The sequence below is a fragment of the Vicia villosa genome, unplaced genomic scaffold, assembly GCF_029867415.1.
Source record: "Vicia villosa cultivar HV-30 ecotype Madison, WI unplaced genomic scaffold, Vvil1.0 ctg.000761F_1_1_2_unsc, whole genome shotgun sequence".
Lineage (NCBI taxonomy): Eukaryota > Viridiplantae > Streptophyta > Magnoliopsida > Fabales > Fabaceae > Vicia > Vicia villosa.
In genome coordinates this window covers 24,353-49,602 of record NW_026705341.1, presented here as the reverse complement: position 1 = coordinate 49,602, position 25,250 = coordinate 24,353, and the positions used below count along the sequence as shown (strand labels likewise).

At 37.5% G+C, this 25,250-nt stretch overlaps 1 long non-coding RNA gene across 1 annotated transcript; it reads right to left on the bottom strand.

The window, feature by feature from the left end:
• Positions 1-18,954: 18,954 nt before the first annotated feature.
• On the bottom strand, positions 18,955-25,244 carry LOC131631061 (uncharacterized). The gene is made up of 4 exons (XR_009292602.1): positions 21,797-25,244; positions 21,375-21,455; positions 21,028-21,250; positions 18,955-20,646 (listed from the first exon to the last, which is right to left on the bottom strand). It is a non-coding gene; the product is annotated as an uncharacterized LOC131631061 (long non-coding RNA).
• Between the last annotated feature and the right edge of the window lie 6 nt (positions 25,245-25,250).

Here is a 25,250-nt window from a genome sequence, read left to right as displayed (position 1 = left end):
GAAGGAGAATCCCAAGAAGAAGTTTCATAAGAAGAAAGGTCTTATGGCAACATGGGATGATTCTGAATTAGAATCAGAATCACACTTTGAAGGAGAGCAAGCCAATTTTGCACTGATAGCCACAGTGGATGATGGATCAGAATCTACATCATAATCAGATTCTGAAGAGGTATTTTCTGAACTATCTAGAGATGAATTAATTTCCAGTTTGACTGAACTTCTGGAACTCAAGGCTCACCTTAGTATCAAATACAAAAAGCTGAAAAAGCAATTTGAATTTTAAACTAAGAAGCTGGAATTGGAAAATTCTGATCTGAAGGAAAAAGTTTTAAAATTATCCAAAGATAGTGGATATCCTTCTGAATTAGAAAAATCCATTACCAGTCTCAAGCATATTCTGAAAGAATATGACTCGAGCTTCAAAAAGTTCTTATCTAGAAGTATTGGCAGAAGTCGTCTTGCTTCTATGATATATGGTGTTTCTGGAAACAGAAGGTTTGGTTTTGGCTATGAGGGTGATACCTCACATAAATTTGAACATGTTGATGATTTGAAAATCACATACAAACCAGTGTATGATCAGTTCAAATATGGCCATGCACATGATATTAGGTTCACTTCACATGCACAGAGTTTTAACACTGTACACACCAAAAAGCATGTGACACAACCTAAGAAATATCATGCTGTCAAACCTAAAGAATATCATGTTGTTCCTCCTGTTAACTATTATGCTAAACCCAAGTTCAATTAGAACTTGAGGAAGACTAACAAGAAAGGACCCAAGAAATTGTGGGTACCTAAGGAGAAGATAATTTCTGTTGCAGATATCCTTAGCAGCAAAGAGGTCAAAGCACAAAATGTCATGGTACCTGGACTCTGGGTGCTCGCGACACATGACGGGAAGAAGGTCTACGTTCCAAGACCTGGTGCTTAAACCTGGTGGAGAAGTCAAGTTTGGAGGAGATCAGAAGGGCAAGATTATTGGCTCTGGAACCATAAGTTTTGGTAACTCTCCTTCCATAACTAATGTACTTCTTGTAGAAGGATTAACGCATAACTTATTGTCCATAAGTCAATTAAGTGACAATGGTTATGATATAATCTTCAATCAAAAGTCTTGCAAGGCTATAAGTTAGAAGGATGACTCAATCCTATTTACAGGCAAGAGAAAGAACAACATCTATAAGATTGATCTCTCAGATCTTGAGAAGCAGAAGGTGACTTGCCTTATGTCTGTTTCTGAAGAGCAATGGGTCTGGCACAGAAGATTAGGACATGCTAGTTTGAGAAAGATTTCTCAGATTAACAAACTAAATCTGGTCAGAGGACTCCCAAATCTGAAATATAAATCAGATGCTCTTTGTGAAGCATGTCAGAAGGGCAAGTTCTCCAAACCTGCATTCAAATCTAAGAATGTTGTCTCTTCGTCAAGGCCGTTAGAACTTCTGCATATTGATCTGTTTGGACCAGTCAAAACAGCATCTATCAGAGGGAAGAAATATGGATTAGTCATCGTAGATGATTATAGCCGCTGGACATGGGTAAAGTTCTTGAAACACAAGGATGAGTCTCATTCAATGTTCTTTGAATTCTGCACTCAGATCCAATCTGAGAAGGAGTGCAAAATCATAAAGGTCAGAAGTGATCATGGTGGCGAATTTGAGAACAGACTCTTTGAGGAGTTCTTCAAAGAAAATGGTATTGCCCATGATTTCTCTTGCCCTAGAACTCCACAGCAAAATAGAGTTGTAGAGCGAAAGAATAGGACTCTGCAAGAAATGGCCAGAACCATGATCAATGAGACCAATATGGCTAAGCACTTATAGGCAGAAGCAATAAACATTGCATGTTATATTCAGAATAGAATCTCTATAAGACCTATTCTAAATAAGACTCCTTATGAATTGTGGAAGAACAGAAAGCCCAACATTTCATATTTTCATCCTTTTGGATGTGTGTGTTTTATTCTGAATACTAAAGATCGTCTTGGTAAGTTTGATTCTAAGGCACAAAAATGTTTTCTTCTTGGATATTCTGAACGCTCTAAAGGCTACAGAGTATACAATACTGAAACATTGGTTGTAGAAGAATCAATCAATATCAGGTTTGATGATAAGCTTGGTCTTGAAAAGCCAAAGCAGTTTGAAAATTTTGCAGATATAGATATTGACATATCAGAAGCTGTAGAACCAAGAAGCAAAGCTCCAGTAGCTGAAAGTCTCAGAAGCAATGGATCAGAAGATCAAGTTGCTGCGTCTTTAGAGAATCTCAGGATTTCTGAAGAGCCAACAGTCAGAAGATCTTCTAGACTCTCCTTAGCTCACTCAAAAGATGTGATCCTTGGAAAGAAAGACGATCCCATCAAAACAAGAGCATTCCTTAAGAACAATGCAGACTGTCAATTAGGTCTTGTTTCTTTGATCGAGCCAACTTCTGTTGATCAAGCTCTAGAAGATCCAGACTTGATAATTGCCATGCAAGAAGAACTAAATCAGTTTACAAGGAATGATGTATGGGATTTGGTTCCTATACCAAAAGGATTCAACATCATTGGTACTAAGTGGGTGTTCAGAAACAAGCTTAGTGAGAAGGGAGAAGTGGTAAGAAACAAAGCCAGACTGGTGGCTCAGGGATATAGTCAGCAAGAAGGGATTGACTATACAGAAACCTTTGCACCAGTGGCCAGGTTAGAATCTATTCATTTATTAATTTCTTTTGCCACTCAGCACAACATCACTCTGTATCAAATGGATGTTAAGAGTGCCTTCTTAAATGGCTATATAGATGAGGAAGTCTATGTCCACCAACCTCCTGGTTTTGAAGACTCTAAGTCTCCAGAATATGTTTTCAAACTTAAGAAATCATTGTATGGATTGAAGCAAGCTCCCAGAGCTTGGTATGAAAGATTAAGTTCTTTTCTTCTGGACAATGGTTTCACTAGAGGACAAATGGACACAACTCTCTTTTGTAAAACATCTAAGAAGGACATTTTAATTTGTCAAATTTATGTTGATGATATTATCTTTGGAACATCTAATGCTTCACTTGGAAAGGAGTTTGCTAAGTCTATGCTGGCTGAATTTGAAATGAGTATGATGGGTGAACTCAAGTATTTCCTTGGGATTCAAATCAACCAAACTTCTGATGGAACTTATGTTCATCAAACGAAGTATGTGAAAGAACTTCTGAAGAAGTTTAATCTTTCTAAAATCAAAGAAGCCAAAACTCATATGCACCCAACATGTGTTCTAGGTAAGGATGAGGTAAGTAAGAAGGTAGATCAGAAGTTGTACAGAGCTATGATTGGATCTCTTCTATACTTAACTGCTTCTAGACCTGACATTCTATTCAGTGTTTGTTTGTGTGCTAGATTCCAATCAGATCCTAGAGAATCTCACTTAACTGCTGTTAAGAGAACTCTGAGGTATCTGAAAGGTACTACTAACGTTGGTTTAGTCTACAGAAGATCTAAAGAATACAACTTAGTAGGATTCTGTGATGCTGATTATGCTGGAGATGGAATGGAAAGGAATAGTACTTCTGGAAGTTGTCAATTCGTTGGAAGTCATTTGATCTCCTGGTACAGCAAGAAGCAAGCTACCATAGCTCTCTCAACTACAGAAGAAGAATATGTTGCTGCTGCTGGATGTAGCACACAAATGCTCTGGATGAAGAGTCAGCTAGAAGATTATCAGATATATGAGAGTAACATTCCTATTTTCTGTGATAATACTTCTGCTATATGTTTATCTAAGAATCCTGTCTTACATTCCAAAGCTAAACATATTGAGATTAAACATCATTTTATGAGGGACTATGTTCAGAAGGGTGTTCTCTCTTTGAACTTTGTGGATACAGACCATCAATGGGCTGATATCTTTACAAAACCCCTTGCTGAAGATAGGTTTAAGTTCATTCTGAAGAATATCAGTATGGACTTGTGCCCAGAATGAGAAGATGAGAAGATCTATGTATGAATAACTTCTGAAATGTGTTAGGACCAGGCAGCTATAAGAAGTTCTGATAACTATCAATTAGAAGTTCTGATTCTGTTATTACTAACGTTTCATTATCTAAGTTGATTCAGAAGCTCTTTTAAAGCAAAACAGTTGTCACCAGTCTTTCCAAAAAATGAACACGTGTTCACTATTTTTGGACAAGCATGCGTGCAGTTGAGGAGACGCCGCCCTAGGTAACTGTGCAAATCATTTCATTTTGTTACTTTATCTCTCCTAACGTCATTTCTCATTAAATGCATATTGATGTCTTTTTTTTTGTAATCATTTCTTTTAAACAGTTTTCTTTTTTACTTTATTTTATTTTCTTTTTCAAACCGTTTAAATAACCCGCTTCATCTTCATTTCATCTTTTTCACTCTCTCTCCATTTGTGTATCTCTCTCTTTGCATTCGTTTCCTTCAAACCCTAGTTTGTGGTCTGAAACCAAGCAACAACATCATGAATCCTTCATCAAGCACATCAAACCCAGCAGAAGAAATGTCTTCTTCTCAACTGGTATACAACAAGCACAGATACACTCCTCTGAAGACTTGCTCCATTCCTCTGTCAGAACTGGAATTTCTCTGTGAGTCCTCAGTGGACTTTGAAATTTTGAAAGCATATGGTTTCAAACCTGATGCTAAGATCATGGCACAGGGATGGTCAAACTATCTGGCTAGATTGGTTGGACCAAGTTATCCAGCCCTTGTGAAAGATTTCTGGGTTCATGCAACCGTCACTCCAACCGCCGTTATCTCCTTCGTGCTAGGGCATGAAGTTGTGATAACTGAGAAGTTAATCAGGAAGCTGTACAACTTGGACGATGAAGAAGGAGTCACTGGTCCTCTTCCTGGCAGAGTTGATTGGTTCCAGGTTGAGAAGCTGATTTCGTGTGTTACCGGTATTGATTCACATCAAACTGGTACCTTGAAGCCGTTTTATCAAGTTTGGGCTGAGATTATTCTGGGCTCTCTTCATCACAGAAAGAGATCCTTCTCTTCATCTTACATCAGTCCTGCCCACAAGTACACTCTCTTCTGCGTCGGAAGAAGAATTGAAATCAACATCTCCAACATCATTTTTGAAAATCTGAAGTTGGCTATTGAAGAGTCAAGAGATGACGAACGTACAAAGTATCCTCATCTCCAAAGAAATACTGTTCCTTTCGCCAGAATGATCTCAGACATTCTGATTGAAAGTGACCTGATGGACTCCTTAAGGACTATTGGAACACCTAACTTCTTTAGAGTAACTCGGGGTTCTATCTTCAATGGTCTTGACTTGCTGAGAATGGAACTTGTCAAGGAAATAACTGCTGTTCCCTTTGACATTCAACCCAGAAGAATTCATGTTGCTGGTTTCTCTACTTTGTTCCAAGCAGAACTTTGCCAAGCAGTTAAGTTCTATTTGGAAGCTTCTATGAGAAATCAATCTTCTATTGATCCTGCATGGATTCGTGGAAGAGTGCTTCCTTCTCAAGCTGACCTCAAGAAAGAGGATAAGAAGAAGCGAGAGAAAAGGCTAAAGAGAAAGGCTGCAGAAGAAGCTACCAAGAGAGAAACAAGGCAGAAGGTCACTTATGACCCTCTTAAGGTTGATTCCTTCGAGGCAATCAGAATAGGTAACTTCTCCAGGAAAGTGTACCAACCTCCACCTATCCAACCCTCTCCTTATGAACCTCAAAACACCCTTACCTCTACAAATATTCCTCAATCACCTCCTTCTGCACAAACTCCTACCCCCAGATCACCTTTACCTAATAGCTTGCAAACACCATCATCTTCTCAAGTTCTCAACCCTACCCCCATAACTACCATCCTTCCCACACCCACAGATATACCTTCCTCATCAACCCCTTTCACTGATATTCCATCCTCTTCAAACACTGCACCTCCATATTCTATATCCCATCCCCTAACTACCAGAAAATCCAACCCTTACTGTCTTCTCTACCCAGACTACAAATTCAGCTTCAACCCTCTTGAACCTGAACCTATCATTTGCCTGGAGTTGTTCAGAAATGAAGTAATCAGTAGGCTGGACCTCTTGAAGGATGCTTTCCTCAATGGTCTTGATGATGTTTCTACAAGAAACCTCTGGAGAAGCTTTCGCCAGGATTTTCAAGTAGGAGCTATGGGAGTACAGAAGAGACTAGTGGCTGCTGCCCCTGGTTATGCTGGTTATCTTCTGGAGGGTGATAATGGTATCTACTATCATCCCATCAGAAACAGGGTTGCTGTCAGGACCGAAGACCGCTACACAGAAATTGCTACACAATTACATGATCTTAACGTTCGTGCAAATGACTCTCCTACTGATAGACGTCGACGTGTTCGTACAAGAGGCGCAAGCAGTTATCGCAACCGCAACAACGAGGAGTAGTAGCTATTCATTGAGGACACTGCATCATTTAAGTCTGGGGGAGTCGTATTACTCGCTTTAGTATCATTTCCTTTTATTTTATTTCCTTTCCTTGTAATGTTTCTTTTCAAATTCAATAAAGCATATTTAGGGAATTTTAAGTCTTATATGTATATTTCCGTGGCTATTACAATTTTTTCCATTTTCTTGAGTCATAACAAAATTTTTACGATAAACGCATAACCCCACACGTTCGAGAAGTACGAAGCTACTCAAATACTTAACACATAGAAACCAAAATAAAGATTCAAGACAATACCCTTATCGTCCCGACACTCTAAAACCCCCAAGTATGCGTAACCAATTTGAATACCCTTTATACCGAAACCATCGACTTCAATTTTGTAGTAACCCTTAGTAGTTTATTCTAGCATTCGGCACCGTCTTAGACACCAACTACGCAGAGAGTCGATGAATATAAGTGTATGATCCACATAATTATTATTATTATTATTATATGCTTAACTTCCAATAGAAATGTACCTACTAAGTAAGGTGATCCTCACACGATCATTTAACCTAACGGTCACAAATCTCAAATATAAAAACTCATTGTTGATTGGTTCAGAAGTTTCCTGGTACTGAACTTGGTAGGAAGGACTATGGTTCGATTCACCACAATCTACAAATGAGCGCTAAGGAGTATACCACATAAATGTGCCAGAACTCCATAAGAAGGATCATAGTCACTAACCGGATACTCTGCTATGTACGTGTCAAGATAATGGGCTTAATGTGATTGCGCGCGAATGAAAAGGGTAAAACAAGATGAAGAGTCAAGGTCAAGCTATGATGGCATGATTCGGATTGGTATGCACGTTGGGAGTTGTCTAGTGTCGCTACTGTAAGTTTATTGCTAGGGTCTGCCGCATAAGTTTCGAACAGAAACACTCTGTAGCTGAGTACGACCCGAACGACGTGGTGGAAATGTTTTTCATTTCACTGTCCTCCCGTTTCTATCTTATTATTTGCTTAAGTACAAGCAAAGGCTCAAGTCTGGGGGAATTTGATAACACGATTTTATATCATATATTTATCTTGAAATCCATAAATATTATTAGCATTTTCCTTTAATTGTATTGTTTTATTGTGATATTATGCGGGTATTTGCGATATTTCAGGTTTTACGCTCATATTGAGACTATTTGTGAAAAAGAAATAAATGGAGCTAAAATCACTACTATTTGTGCCTAAAAGATGAAAAAGGAGTGTTGAAGCAAGAAAGGGGTGCAAAGAAATCCCAATTGTGCAAAGTACAAGTCCATCCCACGAAGAAACCAATTATGCGTGGCCCAACTCAATCCAGCAAGTGGAGACGCACGTCTCCAACGTCTCTTGCCACGTCACCCAAGAGGAGACGCCCGTCTCCAGCTCCCCCTAAATTCCCTCCACTTGAGACGCACGTCTCAGGTCGTGCAGCTGGTCTTCTCCAAAAAATGGAGACGCACGTCTCCAAGTTCAAGTCAGAAGTTCCTCCTTTCACGCATTCCAACTGCAGACCCTCAGCTATAAATAGAGGCTGCTTCTTCAGTTCAAGGGGTCAGAATTTCTGCTAACGAAGTGCTGCCGAATTATTTCTTCAAGCCTTTATTTTCATGCCTTTCATTTAACTGCTTTCATTTTCTCACAACAATTTCTACACCGGAAATTGTTGTGAACCTTTTATAGATCTAGCCTTACGTTAGATTTATTTTTTACATTCCTTGCTTTTACATTTTACGCCAAATAATTTCCGAAGAACGATCCAGCCAACCTGTGGTGGAAGTTCGAGTACTTCAAGATTCAATTCATTTCAGATTAATTTTATTTCAGGTTTATTATTCACCGCCTTTATTTATATTATTATTGCATGATATATTGTATGTCATTTAACATGCCTTTTATTAATAACCAAATTAATTTATGCATGTTTAACCGTATTAATATGTCTGGCTAATTAATTAAGATATCGGTATGTAAAGTAATTTAACCGTAGGGTGTTAGAACAAGATTTGTTCTGATCAATATTCTTAGTTTTGATGATAACAAGGATATGAATTTTGTGTGAGATAATGTGGTACTCTAATACATTGCAATTTCCCTTTCAGGAAATATATAAAGAGTATGCACAAATCAGCGCTCAGAAGCTTTGTCTCAGAAGGTTCAGCATGCAACATCAGAACATGGTCTGGCAAGACATCAGAAGATGGTCAAGGCAGAATCAGAACATGGGTCTATGGAAGCATCAGAAGAACTTGAGATCAGAAGCAGAAGCACTGAAGTTCTCATGGTATCACGCTCAGAAGCACTTCAAGGTCAGAAGACAAGAAGATGCTATGCACCAAGCTGTTTGACTCTGATGATATTCAAATGTTGTATACACAAACATCAGATCAGAAGAAAGTACAGGTGGCAGGCTACGCTGACTGACAAAAGGAACGTTGGAAGCTATTAAAGGCAACGTCAGTAGACACAGCGTGAAAAAGGCTCGAGGTAGTTGACAAAAGCGTGAAACATTAAATGCAATGCTGTACGGAATACGCAAAGCATTAAATGCTCCCAACAGTCATCTTCTCAAGTGCCTATAAATATGAAGTTCTGATGAGAAGCAAGGTTGACGATTTCGCTAACAATTAACTTCCTGAAACGCTGTTCAAATTCAAAGCTCAGAAACTTCATCTTCATCAAAGCTCACTACATTGCTGTTGTAATATATTAGTGAGATTAAGCTTAAACGTTAAGAGAAATATCACTGTTGTGATTATAGCTTTTTAGAAGCATTGTAAAACTCTTATTTGATTACATTAATTTGTAAGTAACTAGAGTGATCAAGTGTTGATCAGGATACTCTAGGAAGTCTTAGCTTGTGTCTAAGCAGTTGTAATTAGAGTGATCACGTGGTGGTCAGGATACTCTAAGAAAGTCTTAGCTTGTGTCTAAGCATTTGTTCCTGGAGTGATTAGGTTGTGATCAGGATACTCTGGAAGACTTAGTCGCGGACTAAGTGGAAAACCATTGTAATCTGTTGCGATTAGTGGATTAAATCCTCAGGTGAGGTAAATCACTCCGTGGGGGTGGATTGGAGTAGTTTAGTTAACAACGAACCAGGATAAAAATAACTGTGCAAATTGTTTTTATCGTTCAAGTTTTTTAGACTACACTTATTCAAACCCCCCCTTTCTAAGTGTTTTTCTATCCTTCATAGGGATCCGAAATAAATTGGCTTAATTATGTTTTATTAAATATCACTTGTTTTTGGTTTGTATGTCTAGTTTAATTAGTAAGTCTTAAAACTAATAGAGCGAAAGTTTGAGGGGTTATGACGGTCAAAAGTTAAAATCAATAGAGCGAAAGTTTGAGATCTTTAACTGGATAGTAGACATAGGACATTAGTTTTAAGGATGGCGAAAGCGTATTAAAACTAATTAGAACTTATTTATTTTCAAAAAATGTTTTTACACCCGCGCGGGATGGCGAAAGCGTACGTTAGGGATATTAGCATGTTCCGAGTCAACAGAGCGAGAGTTTGAGATTAGGAGATTTAAGTAGATAAAGACTTCATAAAACAAGCATTTTATTAATTACGTTGCTTCCAGAAAGATTTTCTAAATCTAATGGGATGGCGAGAGCGTACATTACGAGTTAGGACAGTAGCCTGAATGAACAGAGCGAGAGTTTGAGAGGAGGACTTTTAATCAATAGAATTAATAAAGATTTTTAATCGAATTTATACATTAGCCAATGGACCTTCGGATCACCTTAGTTAAACAAAATACATACTGATATCCGCCTATTACTACATTTCTTAGAATTCACAATTACTTCCCCTTAGGAGCAATCAAAATATTAGTAGCCTTAGCTTTACATAGTAACCTTAGATAACGGTAGGTCGATTCATAGTCCCTGTGGATTCGATATCTTTTAAAACTACACGACACGACTGTGCACTTGCAGTCATCAAATTAATAGACACGTAAAGTCGCGATCAATGTCCCAGTTTTTGATGCCATACTTTTACTTCGTCTTCTTTGACTAGGACACAAGTGGAGGAATGGCTTAATTTTTGAGGAGTCCATAAGTAACAGTTATCCTTAGACCTGACCCCTTTCATCATCACTTCATTCTTATTGTCAGTGACAAGGCACTCAGATTTGGTGAAGTTTACTTTGTAGCCTTGATCACATAGTTGACCTATGCTTATTAGGTTAGCTGTCAACCCTCTCACAAGTAACACATCATTGAGGTTTTGAACTCCTAAGCATTCCAGATTTCCTACCCCTTTGATTTCTCCTTTGGCTCTATCACCAAACATCACATAGCTAGTTGGGTGAGGTTTGATATCCACCAGTAAATTCTTAACATGTGTCATATGTCTTGAACAACCGTTGTCAAATTACCAGTCGCCTTTGGTGGAAACTCTGAGCGAGGTATGAGCAATAAAGCTCGTAACATCATCCTTAGGTGCCCACTGTGTCATCTTCCTGTTAAAAAAACTGGTCTTCCCAAACTTAACGAGAGGTGTAGGTTTGGGGAACAACCTGAAGCAAAACGGTCTTATGTGTCCATATCGTCCACAGTGATGACATCTCCAGTCCAAGAATTTCACTGTGGTGCAACCAGTGCTCCTCTTGCCACAATGTTGAGAGATTTGGTTTGACATTGTTGATACCCCCTTATGGTGATTGAAATCTAGAGCATCTTCCTTTTTCTCATTGAATCCTAGACCACTCATGTTTCCATCCATTCTTCTCCTTTGAAGAATTTCATCTAGCACGTCAGACCCATTATTCAGCATTCTGACAGATTTATGAACTCTGCCAAGTTCAGACTTCAGGGAGTTCACTTCATCTTCCAGCCCAATGATATTCTTAAAACGCTCTTCCTTTTCTGTATTCAGCTGATGTATTTCAGCACTTCTAAGACATAGTTCTCTGTATGATGTAGCTAACTTATCATAGATTAGTCCATCATCACGAGATACGTCATTGGATGAGCACATGCTTGTTAAAACCTTCACATAATTCGCAGATTCTTCTTCAAGATCACTTTCAGAGTCCTCTTCAGACCAAGTTACAGATAGCTCTTCTTTTGTCTTTTGAGGTATGTAGGGCATTCAGCTCTAATGTGGCCAAATCCTTCACGTTTATGACACTGTATTCCCTTCCCTTGAGTGAACTATTTTTCAGATCTTCTTCTTCTAAAATCATTTGACTTTTGGATGTCAGATGAGGTGTCCCTGACATTTGATCTTGGATTTCTGCTCATCTACTTCATCACCTTATTGAATTATCTTCCAAGGAGGGCTATAGCATTGGATATTCCTTCATCTGAATGTAAATTATATTCCTCCTTTCCATTTTCAGTATTGCCTACAAAAGTTATGCTTTTGTTCTTCTTTTCAACTCTATCATTGATGCTTAACTCAAACGTCTAAAGAGATCCTACTAGATCATCCAACCTCATCCGGTTAATGTCTTTGAGCTTCTTCAATGGCAGTCACCTTCATGTCGAATCTCTTGGGAAGAGACTTTGGCATCTTTCTCACTAGTTTCTCTTCTAGTATCTTTCCTCCTAATGCACTGGACGCATTGGATATCTCAAGGAAGTTCATATGAAAGTCGTGAATACTTTCATCATCCTTCATCCTTAGATTCTCAAATTGAGTGATTAGCAGTTGGAGTCTTGACATCTTCACTTTAGATATGCCTTCATGAGCAGTTTTAAGAATCTCCCATGCAACCTTGGCTGCTTCTCATATGTTCACCAACCTGAATATGTTCTTGTCAATTACATTGAAGATGGCATTTAGAGCTTTGGAATTTCCAAGAGCTAGTTCATCCTCTCCTTTGTCCCAGTCTTCTTCAGGCTTTAGCACAGTAGTGGGCTGTTTGTCTGCTCCCACAACAACAGGATGCTTCCATCCTTTCAAAACTGCCTTCCAAGTCCTGTTGTCTATGGATTTCAAGAAGCCACCATACGAGGTTTCCAGTAGTCATAATAACTTCCATCCAGAATAGGAGGTGTGTTCAAAAATCCTCCTTCCTTGTCTATCGTACCAGAAAGTAACTTCCCTAGATCTCACCCCAGATGCAGAGCAGGATGTCTGCTCTAATACCAATTGAAATTCTGGTATCAGATATGTGATGTTGAATAATATGTCACGACACAAATATATGTTGATTAAATGCTACAGAACAGGATGGTTGCAGTAACGAAAAATAGTGCAGGAAGATAAAAAAACACAACGAATTGTTTACCCAGTTCGGAACAACCTTCCTACTTTGGGGCTACCAAGCTAGGGATGAAATCAATATAAGATAGTATCAATTCAAAGTTAAACTCCCCCATTTACAACTTCTCACTTAATCACTACCCTTTCTATGACTTCTACCTAAGACTCACCTAGGTATTAGGCCCTCCTCAAATCCCCACAATCACAACCCGTGACAAAATCACAAACAATCAAAAGTAGAAGACACTCTTCCAAGACACGCAATTCTCAATGCTTAAAAGCTTATGAGAACTGACAATACTCTCCTTGCTTAGCAGCTTCAGAGATTAAACAGCATTCAGCACCTACAGGTTTGTGAATGCACACAACATGGAACTTACAGCACAACCACAATAAGGATTCCTAGAACCCTAAAACACAATATCAGTTCCACACAAAACTAGGTTTAGGCCAGTCTATGGAATTAGTATTGACTGAATTGGGCCTAAAACCGCTACAAGGAGACTGCAAAAAGTATGTTGCTTGATCTCCAAGAAAATAGGTTTTCAATACAATCTTTCCTAAATTGTTTTTAATTATAGATATTGTGAAAACCAATCAAATATCTACGATTGAATCGATCTTGGATACACAAAATATAACCGAATATTCCACAATATTCTGTAGCTAATAAAACAGCTGATATACTTGACATATCAGCCCCAGCAACCACGCCCCAGTAAACACGATGTCATACTTGTCATGTTGTGACATCTTGTTCAACATGTTGAAAACTATATGATATGGCATTTTATTCAACATGTTTCAGCTAGGTTGGTTTTACCAAAATGCATACCAATCTTAGAGAAACTATAATACTGATTGACACCATGGCCTCGAACCTACTTTTTTCTTCATCAGGAATAAGATTTGGTCTTTGAAATATCTTTCCAACGTTTGGTAAACTTTTGTGGTCTTGTCTAAACTTTAATGATCAAAATCATAATCTCGAGACAGACCTCGAAGAAAAAAATTGCACCAGATTTCACTCACTTGGAAGGTGGAAACAACCTTCTATCTTCGTTGTGGTCTATTATGGCCATTTTTTGGTTTGGGGATAGGCGAGATAGATCTTAGCATCGCTGCCATGTTAGCTGCAACATGATAGAAGAAAAATCATAAGGAACAACAAGAAGCAATGCATTGTATTACCCCCAAAAAAATAGTACACACCTAAAATAATAGTATAATCATCCTTCATGAGAGGGAAATAAATATGAGGCATGGTGAGGTCTGCCTACTCACCCATTTGGTTTTCAAATATATGTTAAAAGTCTCAAATATGGGTCTAAGACAGAAGATAAATATATGAGAGTCAACATTAAATTTGACAGCAAATGGAGCTTAAAATTGGTGAAAGGCAACCAGAAGCCATAATCCCGACAAAAAACATCATACATCAAAAATCCAGAATATGGATATGCTTTTTTCTAGTGCTTTGTTGGCTGTTACAAAGAAGTTAGAAATGAGTGCACCAAAAGACAAGACAACATAGAAAACTCATCATCTTCTTAGTGAATTCTTGGTGTAATACTAACTTCTAACTTTTTGTTCTATGAGATTTCCACCCCCCCCCCTTTGGCTTCGTGAATGAAATCCCCGATCATTCACTATAAAAACCAACGACATCACTTATGTCTAAAAGAAACCCACATATACGATCATCAAAGCCATAGAGGACAACGACTTATTCCTTGGGCTTCCCAAGGTTCATCAAAGGTTCAAAATGTTGCAAGCTATATGGATCTCATATTAAATGGACTGGCAACCAAGACACTAACATTGTCTCGCCAAATTACATTTTCCCATTAATTGTATGTATGCAACAAGAAATACCATGTAAAGAGGTAAGAAGTCAATGCCACCTGTAATACGGTGGGAGAACTGACTTTTTGTTTTGTTTTTCGCAAAACATGTTGCGGTTAGCTAGAGTCTCCACCGACTTTTATTTTATCCAATTTTATTAGGAAAGGCATAAAAGAACAGGAAAGGCCTTTAAAAGAATTTGAATTCGGAGGTAGGTTATACAAAGGGAAGGTGTTAGCATCCTTTGTATCCATGGTTATCCATGGGCTTTTAATTGCTTAGCTCACTTTAATTTGTCTTGTTTGACTTGTGTGTGTGTATGTGCTTGAAAAATATTTGAAGTGCCATTAGTAAGGCATACTTTGTAATGATTCTTGTACAAATGTATACATAGTGTTGTCTGAAAATATTTTGCTTGAAAAAGTGAGATGTGAAAATGAATTTGGGAATGAGCAAGCATTTAGGAGAACCTATCCACTAAGTAATAGTCTTTCCTTTTCTATCATGTTTTTCTTTTGGAGATAGTATTATCCATACCATTAATTGGTAGGAATTCCTATCTATTGGATATGAAGGGACAGGCGTAGGGTCATCGCATGGTCATGGAAGGCAACATGTAAGAATACCTTAGCAATTCAAAGGGACTATCATCATTTTATCGTAGCCTCATCGAGGGACAAGAACATCTTATCGTAAGCAACTCGAAGGGTCTGTGATCTTTATAACGAAGGAACTATGATGATATTAATCGTAGGCTTCTTTGCTAAGATGTCCCTATGTTCGAGGGATGTGACCATGTAATCGTAAGACAACAAGAGAGATTACCCTAAAGGTGCAAGTGTGCAAATGTGTTGTTTTCAGATATTTGTCTTGAATTAGGTTTTCTAGCGTTTATTGATTAATCTTGCCATACAAACCCTAATTACTAGCAATCAAATATGTCCAGGAAATTAAAGTGCGGAATATAAAGTCTTACGCTATTACATGGCTTTGGGAGAGTTACATAATAAGAAAAAAGTTCGAGGAATTTAAACCTAGACTATTACATCCTGTGAGCAGTTACATAATTTAGAAAAAATGTGAGGAAAGAATTAAACTATGCTATTACAAGGCTTCGGGAGCGGGAGTACAGTAATAAAATGGGGATGAAACTTACTACGAATTATTACAAACCCGAATAAAAGATTAAAGCGGACATAAAAGAATAATATATACAAATTATAAATATCCACTGAAATAGTCCAAATGTCTCAAGATGGTAATACCTCACAAAAACAAAGAAATGTTAGTCACGGATATATAAAATAATGCATGAATACTAACAAATATTAATTACAATTAACAAAACTAAGCATATTAAACTCTAAAAGAAAATGACTAATTAAAATATTTTTGGTGCTTTACCATATATAAAAATAAAATAAAGAAAAACTAATCACATATTTTTGCATTTTTTTTATTTTTAGTAAACAAAATTGCATAAATTCAATTTAATAACTAATACCAAGTAAACTAAATTAAACAACAAATACTATTAAAAATCTAATAAGAGTAGAACATATCCTTATGTTTTGATTAATTACATGTGTTATATAAAATTATACTAAACAAAAAAACAAGTTAGATTAAAAAAGTTATACTACATGAAATAAAAGGTGTCACGTAGGAGTAGTCTTCTCCATTTAGCAAATTAATAAAACAAAAAAACATAGTACATAAATCTTATACCCACGAGAGAGATATAAACCTGAACCAAACTTTCCTTCTCAAATCCTTCACACCATTGTAACAATTGCTTATGAACTTGCTCTCCCTACACGTGTGAAAATCTATCTTCAGACCCTTTCAAATCCTTCACACCATTGTAACAATTGCTTATGAACTTGCTCTCCTACACATGTGAAAATCTATCTAGTCTTCCACATGTCTAAGTTGCACCCCTTCCATGGCCAAACCACCTTCACAAATTCTCACCATAACACATTTGCTATCCAGTAGTGTCTCCTGCACTATGAAGACAACCAAAGATCTCCAACACTTGATTTATTTGATAGGACTTCCTAACACCACAATAACATGGGAGAATACTGATCTCCAACCCTTGATTCATTGGATAGGACTTCATAACACCAAAATCACATGGGCGAATGCTGATGACTTTGGATAGACATATCCTCATCTCAACCTTGAGGATAAGGTTGCAGTCAAGCCAGCAAATAATGATGCAGGCAAAAGGTCCCCAAACTATGAAGCACGGACACTTCTAGGAGTAGGCGTGTCGCGGTGTCTGACACGCGTCGGTGTCAGACACTTGTATGACACCCATACGACACGTGTCAGAAAAGTCAAACAAGTGTCGGAAAAACCAGACAAGTGTCCCCTAAAAAAATAATTATTTTCTTTGCTTCGACACTCTTTTAATCAGTGTCCGACACTCGTATGACACTCATACCACATATGTCGGACAACTCAGACAAATGTTTCAAACAAAAATTTATTTTTTTTCTTTGCTGCAACACACATTTATATATTTTTTGGACAAATCTCACACACATCTTAAAGGGTTAAACATGTATTTAAACAATGTTATCAATAAAGAATTAAAGACATAATTTTGATCAATATATGAATAAATGAAACTCAAATATTAGCTTATATGTAGCGGTGTCGGTGTCCTATGTTTTTAACACTATCAGTGTCGGAGTGTCCGTGTCGTGTCGTGTCTCGGTGTCCGTGTCGGAGTCTGTGCTTCATAGTCCCCAAATGCTATTGGGCATCGTCCATACAATGACTCATACAGAAAGAGGGCTCATGACTAATATATCTGTTGTACAGAAATATATAGTAACTACCTGTTGTACAAAAATATATAGTAACTAGCTGTGGTGCAAAAATGCAGTTTTTTTCTACATAATTACCTTTTATGCTTCCAAATGGAAATAATTCCCTTCTCACCTGGAGCTGCTTCTGCTCTAAAGAAGTTTTTTCTCAATTTATCCATATCATACTTTTGCATCTCTTAGTATTAAGCATAATTCAAAGAGCACAACTATAAGACACCAATAGCAGAATCTCAGTGAGGTTATTGATTTTCACCTACAAATGATTTTGCAGTCCAGAATATTTTGCCTAGGAAAAAAATTATGTCCAATGATTGGGAAAATGTATATATGTTCTTGCATTACATATTCTGATTAAACCAGCAAGGACACTGCATAATAATAACATACTACTGGCATATGCCACCACAATAATCCAACCTAAACCAGCCAGGGAGTGAACCATCTAGCCAGGGTGAAAACTCAATTCCATCAGGCCAATATATAGTCTGAATCACTTAGAATGATGAGGAAACCCTGTGCATGTCTCAGTGCCACTTGAGTTCATTTTGCATTTCTGGCCTTCTGTAGTTTGATTAGTTTTTGAATCAGAATCATTGTCCTCATCATGTGATGTCAGACCCAAACTCTCATTGATAATAATAACATACAACTGGCATATGCCACCACAATAATCCAACCTAAACCAGCCAGGGAGTGAACCATCTAGCCAGGGTGAAAACTCAATTCCATCAGGCCAATATATAGTCTGAATCACTTAGAATGATGAGGAAACCCTGTGCATGTCTCGGTGCCACTTGAGTTTACTTTGCGTTACTGGCCTTCTGTAATTTGATTAGTTTTTGAATCAGAATCATTGTCCTCGTCATGTGATGTCAGACCCAAACTCAAATCCAACCTCTCATTGAGATCTTGACATACTACCTGATTTTTGTCTTGAGGCTGAAACATAAAGTCGTCATTATACATGATAAAGTCAGTAAAAAGAAATTATAACAAATAGCTTGCTAGTTATTGCTGTGGACTTCAATTGAGTTGGTAACACACGACAAAGTTGAGACATGTAGTTACTATTTACATGATAATAATTCCAAACTACAAAATTTCAAATTGGGTAATGCAATGCTTATTTGAACTCTAAAACTTGCCCATTCCGTTTTTCTTCTAGATTTTTATCAAGTTGAAACAAGAACAAAGAGGTAAAAGAGAAACTAAGGTCTTAATGTAATGATCCCCAAGTCACCAGACAATGCCATGATATTCTATCACATATCATTTTTCTATCCAACTCATTAACACATGTCCTAACTACAACTGCAAAAACATCTCCCTTCTATCTATCTATCTATGTGCGCATTGTATAGAATGTGAACTGCAGTTATTAAATTCTAGAAAAATACAATGGTATGCAGATAAACATGAAGTGAAGATATTAGCAAGGGATTACCTCGCTTTCTTCCATTGGGACGTCATTTATATCAGCTTTTTCATCGAAAATCTCATTCTTGCTAGTTGGTTCTGCTGCACTTGAATCGGCCTCTACTGTAACTGGATTAGATTCATCTTCTACCTTTTCAGCAATCTCGTCAATTTCTGTAGCCTCATTTTTCTGCTCCTCTAGTACAGCAACCTGCATCATCAGACAGTCCTGAATATTACCACAATGCCTTCCCAATCCCCATGACATTTAACATCACATTTGAATTTATCATCCATCGAGATAATTGGCATCAAAACAAGGAATACTGAAATGATTTATTATGGCAGAAATGTGAAAGTGTAACAAAAATGACTTAAAGTTCCAGGCTGGACTAAAACATGGGAAAGAAAATTCTAGAAGAGTGAATGATGGTGGGACGTATTGCCGATGGCAGAGAGGCAAAATCCCGTCGTACCGGCCGCTTTGCAGCGCCGTTATATCGGATTATGACGGAAAAACCCACAATATCGGATGTTATATACCATTGTGGAGAACCCGAAAACAGCCATGTATATCTGCCATAGCGGCCATCACGCCGCTGTTTGATAACACTGGGTGGGACTGGGTCTCCTCGTCAAAGCTCGAATCAGCTCATCAGAGTTAGGATCACTCACCTTGCTGGCGCATTGATTCATTGCAGAATTGCAAAAGCTGCAAGGTTGAGACTCGACACAACAAAGTTCCCTTGTTTATAGATGAGTTCACATTGAGATGCTAAATGCATCTACGGAGTCAAGTGCTATAACTAGGCTATACCTCAACCACATATCATTCAACTGTTGTTCTTATCTTAGAGTCTTTAAAAAAAAAACACTGCCACTGCCATTGTATTGTACAAATTGTACTCATACTGAAGACTATGCTCGTCTATCCAAGTCTATTACAAAAGCAATTTTTTGAGTTAACTCAACTTTGATACCTACTATTGCAAAGTAATATGATACAGAAATTGACAACCATGGATCACTATAGCTCTAAGCAGTAGATTCCACCCAGTGTTATTAAATAGCAAATAGCGGCGCCATGGCTGCTATGGTGGATATACATGGCATTTTGTAGTCTCACCGCAATGGTAAACATCGGCCAGATATTGCAGGCTTTTCTGCCATAATCTGATATAACAGCGCCGCAAAGTGGCCGGTATGCCGAGATTTTGGCTCCGCCATGGACCGCCATCTGCCATCAACAACATTGATTCCACTTGATGGCCAACAATGTGGGGAAATAAACACTATTCAAGGTTGCACAAGCCATTTCCAACATAAGTGTGATTTATCGAAGGGAACGCTAAAGTAGCATTTGATAAGTGTTATAAATGGCTGGAACATCTATTTTTTAAGTTTTTTCTTTATGGAGAAGGTTAAGCATCAGACACATAGAAAGGGGAAAAAAAGCATTGCTAACTACTTGTGAAGGCTTTATGGAGAAGGTGCTTGTTAATCAGAAGAGAACAAACTATGGCATTGTATCTTTGACAATAGTAACATAAATGGTCGTTCCCAACCTTCAAAATAGAATTTTCACGTTGAAGTATGCAAAATAGAAAATAATTGTGGTCCAACAAAGAGCACACATACAAAGTAGCAGACCAAAAGTTTTAAGTCACTCACTCCATAAGAAACACATGTCCATCTTTTACAGACAGATCAGATTTTTTCTTGAATGCTCCCGGAGGACGCAACGACTTGTCCTCACCAGGAACTCTTTGTGCCCTAGGCCATAAATGTATCTTTGTACGGACAAGATGTAACAAGGAGTTTGGCTGAACATTTTGTGCAACAAGTGATATGGGATCTTCAAGCTCCCTACCCAAATAAAATATTTTCACTGCTTCTGATGCCTTGAAATCTACCAAAATCAAAAATCCCTGGTAAGTCATATTAAGAAGAGGCTAAAGTATAATCATTTGTTTCACGAAGAGTAAATTTTAATTCTAAAAAACAAAAACAATATCGCATGTACAACTATCATTTGTTTCTACTACACTTGATAATCTGAAATATCGGTACTGCATATAGAGATGATAAAATTTATAATCACATATCATAGTATTCCAACAGGGAGCAAATGTAAATTGTGATATCACTTACCAAATCATGGAACTTAAGAATGTAGAACATCTTAAGATATCATCGAGTTTCCCGTCTCTCTAGTTTGGAATAATATTTCAAGAAACTAGAAACTACTGCCAAGGTCATAAGCTTTTCATAATAGATATTCCATGTGTACCTGATTATTTATTTCCATGTGTACCTCATCTTGGCAGCTCGTTCGATAGACCGACTTAACTCCGTCTGCGACGAAATAAATGAACAGTTACTGCACATGCTCAATATCCTTCACAATATGTCTAGTAGAATACTAAACGCGGACTGCAGCCTTTCCCCTTGAACCTCCCTCCAACCACAATATGTATACGACCAGCAATGCTTCTAAGTTGATCGTATCGCATCTGCAGAATATTAGAAGAAAGTGTGTCAAAAAACTCTTCATTAACAACACTAAGGAATGTGGACAGTAACATAAATTCCCCTGGCCTGTAAACTACATAAAATGCCTGAATCAACAACATTTACATCATAACGATCCTCGACGGTTGGATTGTAAGCTTCAGAATATCGGTTGTAACATCAAATGCCCATATCTACAATATATATCTACAACAAAAACAAACAAACAAATAAGAGTGGTTCAAGTAACACATGAATTGAAACACATTTGAAACCAAAAATCGCACGTACAAAAATAAAAAATCACCAATCTAACAAATCACACAAATGCAAATTAAATTCTCAAATCAAAATTCACAATTGGTAAATCAATGTCGCAGATCTGAATTATCAGTGAAATACCAGATATGGATATTGTTGATAGCATATCATCGGTTACAAATATCAAAATAATTGGTAAATCGATGTCGCAGATTATCGCATAAAGGATGAAGAGAAAGAACATAACATATTAGAAGCAAATTGGAGTGAAGGTATAAAAACATCACCTTCAAATTGCATAAACCACCACACGTTCCTTACGAATCCGACATCGCCGGCATAATAGCCTTTCGTCCTCCTCTCCCCTATTCGCACCATCGTAGCCTTTCGTCTGCCATAGCGGCCATCACGCCGTTGTTTGATAACACTGCGTGGGACTGGGTCTCCTCGTCAAAGCTGGAATCAGCTCATCAGAGTTAGAATCACTCACCTTGTTGGCGCATTGATTCATTGCAGACTTGCAAAAGCTGCAACGTTGAGACTCGACACAACGTTCCCCTTGTTAATAGATAAGTTCACATTGAGATTCTAAATGCATCTGTGGAGTCGTGCTATAACTAGGTTACTACTGCAGTCACATATCATTCAACTGTTGCTCTTATCTTAGGGTTTTTAAAAAACACTGCTACTAACATTGTATTGTACAATTGGTACTCATACTGGGGACTCTATGCGCGTCTATCCAAGTCTACTACAAAAGCAACTTTTTGAGTTAACTCAAGTTTGATACCTACTATTATAAAGTAATATGATACAAACATTGACAACCATGGATGGTTATAGCTCTAATTAGTAGACTCCACCCAGTGTTATCAAATAGCACATAGAGGGGCCATGGCCTCTTTGGTGGATATACATGGCGGTTTGCAGGCTCACCACAATGGTAAAATCAGTCATATTGCACGTTTTTCCGCCATTATCCGCTATAACGACCCTGCAAAGTGGCCGGTATGCCGGGTTTTGGCTCAGCCATCTGCCGTCGACAATACTGATTACACTTGATGGCCAACAATATGGGAAATAAACACCATTGAAGGTTGCACAAGCCATTTCCAACATAAGTGTGATTTACCCAAGGGAACGCTAAGGTAGCATCCTAAAATGTAATCAGCAATCCATCCTAAAGATGTATTAAGAAATAACCTATGGAATATACCGACAGAATGGAGAGATCACTATTTTGACATGAATAAAGACTAAAAAATTATTGAATAATAATTTGGCAAATATCAGTATCTTTGCTGACTAGATCCTCCTTTACCATTTGACTATGTCTAGGGCCACAGACCACTATGTAATGACATCTTTCCTTTTCATTTTCACCAAAATAATCCATGTCTCCATCCAACGGTCTTTGATTCTCATTCTGACGTACTTTTTCATAGAATTCTTATTCCAATATTTCAATCATGCCACTTTCAGTAATAGATTTGTAATTTTCATATTCCAATATCTGAATCATGCACCTTTCAGCAATAGATTTGTAATTTTATGCATCATACAAGGTGCAAACTTTCGTTTACCATAAATTATTTTCCAAATCCTATCCTCAAACAAAAAAACTACCACCGCTTTTATAGGAATTTTCATTAGTCACCTTTATTTCGTCCCCACGGCACTCAAAACCTTTCCAACAAAAGGCATCCATATCTCCATTTCCAAAGTGAATTACAATTTTTAAAGAAAAAGTCAACGGTTAACTTTATTTCGTCCCCACAGCACTCAACACAATTCCCACAAGGCTTCCATATCTCCATTTCCATTTCAGGACATTCACGGTAAAGTTAATTTCATTTCTTAAACAAAAAGTCATCGTTTAACTTTATTTTGTCCCCACAGCACTAAACACATTTCCCACAAGGCATCCATATCTGCATTTCCATCTCGGGACATTCACAATAAAGAGAATTTCATTTCTTACACAAAAAGTCATCGGTTAACTTTATTTCGTCCCCACGGCACTCAACACATTTCCCACAAGGCATCCATATTTCCATTTCCATCTTGGGACATTCACGGTAAAGTGAATTTCATTTCTTAAATAAAAAGTCATCGGTTAACTTTATTTTGTCCCCACAGTACTCAACACATTTCCCACAAGGTATAAATATCTCCATTTCAATATCGAGACGTTCACGGTAAAGTGAATTTCATTTCTTAAACAAAAAGTCATCGGTTAACTTTATTTCGTTCCCACAACACTCAATACATTTCCCACAAGGCATCCATATCTCCATTTCCATCTCGGGTTATTCATGGTAAAGTGAATTTCACGTTTCCCACAAGGCATCCATATCTCCATTTCTATCTCGGGACAACCACACATTAAAGTGAATTTCACGTTTCCCACAAGGCATCCATATCTCCATTTCCATCTCGGGACATTCACGGTAAAGTGAATTTCACGTTTCCCACAAGGCATCCATATCTCCATTTCCATCTCGGGACAATCACGGTAAAGTGAATTTCACGTTTCCCACAAGGCTTCCATATCTCCATTTCCATCATGGGACATTCACGATAAAGTGAATTTCACGTTTCCCACAAGGCACCCATATCTCCATTTCCATCTCGAGACATTCACGGTAAAGTGAATTTCATTTCTTAAACAAAAAGTCATCGGTTAACGTTATTTCGTCCCCACAACACTCAACACATTTCCCACAAGGCACCCATATCTCCATTTCCATCTCGGTGAATCCACGGTAAAGTGAATTTCATTTCTTAAACAAAAAAGTCATAAATCTCGTTCCTGATTCAAGTTTCGTTAAACTTTAAACCAACTTATAAGTTATAGCCCAAGCAATACTGCAAAGTTAAGCAGATAACTAATTGGTTCCTATACTTGTGCGATTCAGAATGCCGCCAATAAGGCATTTTGGCGTCTTACCAAACACTCAAATAAAAAAATTATCAAAACAAAATTAAGATTGCTAGCTCGGACACCAGACAGGACTCCATTGAACTTAATCACAAGTGTAGTGTCGCAGTTTAAAAAGAAGTCACAAATAAGATCAATTATTATTTTTTGGAAAAAAAAAAAGGTGTCTAATTTTTGGGACCCCAATATGCATTAATACTATAGTTCATTTTTCTTCTCGTATCGTACTTGATGATACTCTCTAATACGCTCCGATATCTTGTCAGCATACTTTGATGCAATATGACAGATCAAATTTTTGAAGTAAATAAAAAAATCCGGGTACACTGTCGATACACTCCCGACATGCCATTGACACTTCTGACTCATATTCTCCATTACTACTCACATCTCACATGCATACTTTATGTTCAGTGTTGATACTCTTGCTCGTTAGTGGCAACAAATGCAATTTATGTCACTGCTTCATTCATTAAGCTAGTAATCCCCATTTTCTCATTTATATATGTTAATTATACAGATGCAATTTATATCACATTTCTTCACCTATATTCAACTTTCGTTACTATTCTTGGCCAGTGCAATAATATTTTCATCATATTTTGTGAATTATTGTATTTACTTATATATGTACTTCAACCATATCCTGTATTTTTCAAGTAACAGCATATCATGGTGTCAAATGTGTATTGTATCTGATGCTCTTATTGTGTTAGCATCATAGTTGTAAGCTCAAATTCAAGCATCCAAAATAAATAAACAATGGTGTTATGAATCATGGCATCTACAAAATATAAACT